This window comes from Rutidosis leptorrhynchoides, chromosome 8 (genome assembly GCF_046630445.1).
Source record: "Rutidosis leptorrhynchoides isolate AG116_Rl617_1_P2 chromosome 8, CSIRO_AGI_Rlap_v1, whole genome shotgun sequence".
Classification (NCBI taxonomy): Eukaryota; Viridiplantae; Streptophyta; class Magnoliopsida; order Asterales; family Asteraceae; genus Rutidosis; species Rutidosis leptorrhynchoides.
The window spans coordinates 356,144,502-356,152,989 of record NC_092340.1 but is presented as its reverse complement, the minus strand read 5'-3'; positions in this window follow the sequence as shown (position 1 = coordinate 356,152,989).

The window sequence follows — 8,488 nt, the reverse complement described above, 5'->3', positions numbered from 1 at the left end:
AATCAAACCTATTCAAATACCGAATTTGTTACTTTATGCAGAGACGGACCGTTTATATGTTTAGAAGAAAAAACATTAAATGCTCGAGGTTACGCCTATGTAGCCATGGAAAATCAATTAGTTCGACTATCTTATGAGTGGACTAGAGCATATCACTAAGAATACTATTTCACAGGTACGTTTGTACAGTTTTTATTTTTATTTTTATTTTTAACCTTTTGATAATAAATGCTAATTTGTTCGCTATAAAGTATTAAATTGGTATTCGATGAAATTAGGTCTTGCGATCGAAATTGTTGATATCATAAAAAAAAAAAATTACATCACTGCGAAATTTAACGTTTATTCTTAAGGTATAAATATCTTTAATCAATCAACTCAAAATATTTCAAAAATTCGTCATGAGTTAAATTAGGTCATGGAACCGAAATTACTTTACCGAAAAGAGGGGCGCATATTTTTGATAATATTTGATTGATTAAAGTGGGATAAAAGCCAAAAAGATTTTTAATTTTATTTTTACCATGTTTTTTTAATTAATATATAAATATTAAAATAATATTGTAAACTTGTTAAAATTAAATCAATATATTTAAAATTGTAAATATTTGAAAAATTAATACTTTTAATATAAGTTTGTATGGATAAAAACAAAAATATAATTTAAGTTTGGTGTGAATTTTAAATTTTATACATTTTAAATTTAAGTTTGGTGTGAATTTAAAAACAAAAATTTACTTTATTTTGCTAAGTTAAAAATATGATTTTTAAAATTCGTCGTAAGTTGAAGACTAGGTCTTTGAACCGAAATTGCTTTACCCGAGGGAGGGGCGAGAACTTTTATTATCATTATTTTTAATCTTATTGAATTAAAGTATGCCAAAAACATTAAAAACCCCATAAATCTTTGCTTTTAAGACCGCGCTTTAAATTGACAAATTTTAAAATTTTGTCGAGGGACGGACTAGGACATCGTTCCGAAACGACCTCGTCCTAAATAACAAGGGAAACAAAATTTTAAAATTAATTACTTAATTGTTTTATAAGTTAAATATTATTATTATTAAAAAAAAAACGCCAATATGTTTGGAAACTTTAGTAAAATTTAATCATTTCTACGCTAATCACCCTCAATAATTTAAATTGTTACTGATTTCTTGCAAATGAGGGCATTGCAAGATCTTAAGTGTGGGAAGGCGTTAAATTCTTTCGGAATTTTAAATTTTTTTAATTTAAACACTTGGTTACCATTAAAAATACTAGTAACGCAGTAGTTGTATTAGAATCTAGTGCTCTCTGATAATAAAGAACAGCCATAGTCTTATATACTGACTACCCACTTCTAGTAAAATTTTAAAAAAAAAAAATTTTCAACTAAATGAATTCAAAATCATGTTTATACATATTTATGAACGATAAAACTAGGTGTTAAAACCGAAATTATTGTTACCTCGGAAAGGACATAAATTGAGAAAACAACCCAAAATGCTAGAATTCATTTAAGAATGGAATAGAGGAGAATAAAAAGGCAAAGAAAGGAAAATAAAAGCCAAGTGTGGGAAAAATTTACCAAGTTATTCAAATTATATATCACATATTTTTGTACAAATAATTGAAGATACTTTTGTTTTGAACGAAAATAATCAGTTTTACCCGATTTAATGTAATATATTTGAAAGAAGATGGATCTACACGATGAATCAATTCCATCATTAAAAGGAAGTAAAGTCTTCCGAAAAAGACACGCGCTTCTTGATTTAGGTCAAGAAGTTGTCGTCCAGACCAGCTGTAGGTTGACGAAAAATCTAGAAAAGTCATCTCTAAAATCAGCAGGAAATCCACGGACCTCAGCATCAAACAGGGTCGCCAAGTAGTCAGACTTATCCTAACCATGAGAGGATCTGTCTCGTAAAATGGGGAGGGCACCGTGCAAATTAGCTTGATAAGACTAATGAATCAGATCCCCAGAAAGGATAATCTCCTTAAAAGATCAAAAATCAGCTTTTAAGACTGATATTACTCAATCCTTGAGATTGACCTTAAAGATTGAGAATTATAAACTCATGGAATTCGATGATATCTAAACTCGAGCTTGAACGAGAAAATATTTTGATCAAAATTACAAACCAATTTGTTTTCTGAAAACCCATTTTTAATGCGTTCATTACCATTGAACGTAAAATCCTAGGAATTCACTTGGAATTCATTAGGTCACCTGAACCAAATCGGGTGTCAACTGTAAGAACGGTGGTTGCATAGCATGGTCAAAGACAGGACCTTATGCCAGACCAAAAAATTAGAAGGGTGAGCTTTACTATTGCTCCTACAAAGGATAGTAATTGCGTCCGACATGTTATAGACCATAATTAAAAGAATGTCAGGGGACATTGCCTTAACAGTTGCTTGTTCAACGCTTTCCTTTACAACCGGACGGTAGTTTACCGAAAGGTAATATACGGAGCAAGTATACTGGACGTGTTGCTTTCTCAATACAAGGTTAGCAAGTGGGTGACACAAAACCACAAGTTTTGAGCTAAAATTTTCAAATCTGAAACCCACCAAACCCACAAAAACAATTTGCAAACACCGGTGAAGGGTTATTCCGGAAAACTTATCTAGGGTAAAAACTAGATTGAATTTTCAAAAAGATCAAATGTTTTCATAAAGATCCAATTTCCTTAAAGGATCTAAATTTTTATAGTCATGTGGGACTGTAAACCACACCGTTACTATCATTGTTTATACCGCCGTAAAAAAATCACTGATGTACAAAGTGTGAAGAATAAAGAAGTGATTCTAGTATTTCAAGACTATATTGCTTGAGGACAAGCAACGCTCAAGTGTGGGAATATTTGATAATGCTAAAAACGAACATATATTTCATAGCATTATTCCTCAAGAAAGACAAGCTTTTAGTTGCAATTGTTCTATTTACAAGTGATATTCGTTTAAATAATAAAAGGTGAAGACAAAAGACAGATTCGACGAATTGAAGACGCAAACGATCAAAAAGCTCAAAAGTACAAAGTACAATCAAAGAGGTTCCAATTATTGATAAGAAACGTCTCAAAATTACAAGAGTACAAGATTCAAAACGTAAAGTACAAGATATTAAATTATACGCAAGGACGTTCGAAAATCTGGAACAGGGACCAGAGTCAACTCTCAACGCTCGACGCAACGGACTAAAAATTATAAATCAACGGAGTACAAGAATATAATATAATATATATATATATATATATATAATTAAATTTAATTATATATATTATATTATATAATAAATAAAAAAGCAGCCCACGTTTTTAAAGACTTTTGAGCCTCCCCAGCTGGCCATGCGATCGCATGAGCCTGAAGGGCAAAGCTCATGTGATCGCATGAGCACCTTTTCCAGCCCGCATCCCTATAAATTCGCGTGTTTGGTTCATCATAATCATCATATATCAATCTCTCTATCAACGTAAATATATATATATAATTTATATTTTAATTTTAATTTTAATTTTAATTTCTAATAATAAGGGTATGTTAGCGCATATTGTAAGGGTGTAAGTCAAAATTCTGTCCGTGTAACGCTATGCTATTTTTAATCATTGTAAGTTATGTTCAACGTCTTTACATTAATGTCTCGTAGCTAAGTTATTATTATGCTTGTTTAATCCGAAGTAATCATGATGTTGGGCTAATTACTAAAATTGGGTAATTGGGCTTTGTACCATAATTGGGGTTTGGACAAAAGAACGACACTTGTGGAAATTAGACTATGGGCTATTAATGGGCTTTATATTTGTTTAACTAAATGATAGTTTGTTAATTTTAATATAAAGATTTACAATTGGACGTCCCTATAAATAACCATATACACTCGATCGGACACGATGGGCGGGATATTTATATGTACGAATAATCGTTCATTTAACCGGACACGGGAATGGATTAATAGTCTATGTCTATGGAATTATTAAAACAGGGGTGAAATTATGTACAAGGACACTTGGCATAATTGATAACAAAGTATTAAAACCTTGGGTTACACGCAGTCGATAACCTGGTGTAATTATTAAACAAAGTATTAAAACCTTGTTACAGTTTAAGTCCCCAATTAGTTGGAATATTTGACTTCGGGTATAAGGATAATTTGACGAGGATACTCGCACTTTATATTTATGACTGATGGACTGTTATGGACAAAAACCAGACGGACATATTAAATAATCCAGGACAAAGGACAATTAACCCATGGGCATAAAACTAAAATCAACACGTCAAACATCATGATTACGGAAGTTTAAATAAGCATAATTATTTTATTTCATATTTAATTTCCTTTATTTTATATTTAATTGCACTTCTAATTATCGCATTTTTATTTATTGTTATTTTATTTAATTGCACTTTTAATTATCGTACTTTTTAATTATCGCAATTTTATTTTATCGCACTTTTATTTATCGCAATTTCATTATCGTTATTTACTTTACGCTTTAAATTAAGTCTTGTATTTATTTTTAATATTTTACATTAGGTTTTAACTGTGACTAAAGTTTTAAAAATCGACAAACCGGTCATTAAACGGTAAAAATCCCCCTTTATAATAATAATATTACTTATTTATATATTTGTATTTTTATAAATTAAAACTAATATAGCGTTAAGCTTTGTTTAAAGATTTTTCCTGTGGAACGAACCGGACTTACTAAAAACTACACTACTGTACGATTAGGTACACTGTCTATAAGTGTTGTAGCAAGGTTTAAGTATATCCATTCTATAAATAAATAAATATCTTGTGTAAAATTGTATCGTATTCAATAGTTTTTCCTAGTAAAATATAAGCTATTTCATATACAGCTCACATAACATCAATAGCAACCTTTTCTTATTAGTTTTTGTGCCTTCAAATTACTAATAAGATGTAGCTTCGTGTTGCCCTTTTCTCCGTACACCATTAAGGGTTTTCCTTTTTCTCGTATAATGCGAATTGCATTTTTTTAACAAACGATCTCTGCTTTCACTTCTTTTAACCAGTCCATACCGATTATCACATCAAAACTCCCTAACTCTACTGGTATTAAGTCAATCTTAAATGTTTCGCTAACCAGTTTAATTTCTCGATTCCGACATATATTATCTGCTGAAATTAATTTACCATTTGCTAATTCGAGTAAAAATTTACTATCTAAAGGCGTCATTGGACAACTTAATTTAGCAAAAAAATCTCTACTCATATAGCTTCTATCCGCACCGGAATCAAATAAAACGTAAGCAGATTTATTGTCAATAAGAAACGTACCCGTAACAAGCTCCGGGTCTTCCTGTGCCTCTGCCGCATTAATATTGAAAACTCTTCCGCGACCTTGTCCATTCGTGTTCTCCTGGTTCGGGCAATTTCTAATAATGTGGCCAGGTTTTCCACATTTATAATAAACTACATTGGCATAACTTTCTCCGACACTACTTGCTCCACCATTACTCGTTCCGACACCATTTGTTCCTTTCGTTCTGTTAACCCCTGGTCCGTAGACCTCACACTTCGCCGCGCTATGACCATTTCTTTTACACTTGTTGCAAAATTTGGTGCAGAACCCCGAGTGATACTTTTCACACCTTTGGCATAGCTGCTTCTGATTGTTGTTGCTGTTGTGGTTATTATTGTTGTTGGGATGATTGTTGTAGTTGTTGTTGTTGTTGTTGTTGTTGTTATTGTTGTTATTGTTGGGCCGTTTGTTGTAGTTGCGATTGATGTTGCGATTGTTGGGATAGTTGTTGCGATTATTGTTATAATTGCTGTTGTTGTTGTATTGGTGATTCTTATCACCATTTTCCTCCAACTTTCTTTTGACTTGCTTCACATTGGCCTCTTCAGCAGTCTGTTCTTTAATTCTTTCTTCAATCTGGTTCACTAGTTTGTGAGCCATTCTACATGTCTGTTGTATGGAGGCGGGCTCGTGTGAACTTATATCTTCTTGGATTCTTTCCGGTAATCCTTTCACAAACGCGTCGATCTTCTCTTCCTCATCTTCGAACGCTCCCGGACACAATAGGCATAATTCTGTGAATCGTCTTTCGTACGTGGTAATATCAAATCCTTGGGTTCGTAACCCTCTAAGTTCTGTCTTGAGCTTATTGACCTCGGTTCTGGGACGGTACTTCTCGTTCATCAAGTGCTTGAATGCTGACCACGGTAGTGCGTAAGCATCATCTTGTCCCACTTGCTCTAGATAGGTATTCCACCATGTTAACGCAGAACCTGTGAAGGTATGCATAGCGTACTTCACTTTGTCCTCTTCAGTACACTTACTTATGGCAAACACCGATTCGACCTTCTCGGTCTACCGTTTCAATCCGATCGGTCCTTCGGTTCCATCAAATTCCAAAGGTTTGCAGGCAGTGAATTCTTTGTAGGTGCATCCTACACGATTTCCTGTACTACTAAATCCAAGGTTATTATTGGTATGTAGCGCAACCTGTACTGCAGCTATGTTTGAAGCAAGAAAGGCACGAAATTCCTCTTCGCTCATATTCAAGGTGTGTCGAGTAATCGGTGTCATTTCCTTCAAAATAGTCAAATGAAACGAGTTAATCATATAGAATATCAAGAGTAGTCAATAGTATTTCGTAGCGTAATATGAACTTATTTATAAAAGTTTTTTCTTCATATTAGCGTTTTATAAGTTTAAATTCGGGTAGTACCTACCCGTTAAGTTCATACTTAAGTAGCTAATATACAATTCAACTACTACAATTCTATATGAAAAACTGATTATAATAATATTTCGCGTTCAAACTTTTACACAATATTTTACAAACTTACAATACCGCTTATTTTACATATAGCATGAAATATAGCACACAATAACTTTGATACAAGATAGTTGTGAAGATAATTCTAGCTAGTACACAAGTCATTCAGCAAAGGCAATAAAGACACGTAATTCATACGTCCAGAAACAAGTCATGCATTCTGGTTTTACTAGGACTACTTCTCATCCTTGGTCTTGTGGAACATAACCGTTATGGCCGTTGATAAGACAGCGTGTTGTAACGTCGTCAAAGGGACGAGGGTTACGTAATGTCCAACAGTCCCGTAACAATCTAAAAACCACATTTCTTACCCCAATTACCGACTCCGTCACTTGTGGGAACTTTTTTTAATAGTTGTAGCCCGATGTTCTTGTTCTCACTTTGGTGAGAAGCGAACATTACTAATCCGTAAGCATAACATGCTTCTTTATGTTGCATGTTAGCCACTTTTTCTAAATCACGAAGTCCTATATTCGGATATATTGAGTCAAAATAATTTCTTAACCCGTTGCGTAAAATAGCATTTGGGTTCCCCGCAATATATGCGTCAAAGTAAACACATCGTAACTTATGGATTTCCCAATGTGATATCCCCCATCTTTCGAACGAAAGCCTTTTATAAACCAAGGCATTCTTGGAACGTTCTTTGAATGTCTTACAAACTGATCTTGCCTTAAATAGTTGTGCTGAGGAATTCTGACCGACTCTAGACAAGATTTCATCAATCATGTCTCCGGGTAGGTCTCTTAAAATATTGGGTTGTCTATCCATTTTGTGTTTTTATACTGTAAAATAGACAAGAGTTAGATTCATAAAAAAAATACTTATTAATACAAGAAATTTTTACATATATCATAAAGCATAAGCACACTATATTACATATATTACACCACACGAATACAACTATCTTATTCCGACTCGCTCGTTTCTTCTTCTTCGGTTTTGGTTCGTTTTGCCAAGTTTCTAGGGATATATGATGTTCCCCTAATACGAGCCGTCGTTTTCCACATTGGTTTAGAAAAACCTGGTGGTTTAGAGGTTCCTGGGTTATTGTCACAACTTAAGAAATACGGGTGTTGACGATACATATAAAGTTCATCGGGTTTGGAATCAAATTTCTCTATTTTTATGCCCTTTCTCTTATTGTTCTCTTTTGCCTTATTAAATTGTGTTGGGGTAATTTCTAAAACATAATCGGAATCCTTGTTGGGATCCGATTCATCGGAGAATTGGTAATCCTCCCAATAATTTGCTTCCTTGGCGGAAACACCATTGACCATAATTAACTTTGGTCGGTTGGTTGAGGATTTTCTTCTACTTAACCGTTTTATTATTTCCCCCCACTGGTTCTATTTCTTCTTCCGGTTCCAATTCTTCTTCCGATTCCGATTCTTCTTCCGGTTCCGACTCTTCTTCCGGTTCCTCTTCGGGAACTTGTGAATCAGTCCATGAATCATTCTAATTTACATTTGACTCTTCATTATTATTAGGTGAGTCAATGGGACTTGTTCTAGAGGTAGACATCTATCACATAATATCAAACACGTTAAGAGATTAATATATCACATATTAAAAATATATAGTTTCCAACAAAATTTGTTAAGTAATCATTTTTCAAGTAAACACGATCGAAGTCCAGACTCACTAATGCATCCTAACAAACTCGATAAGACACACTAATGCA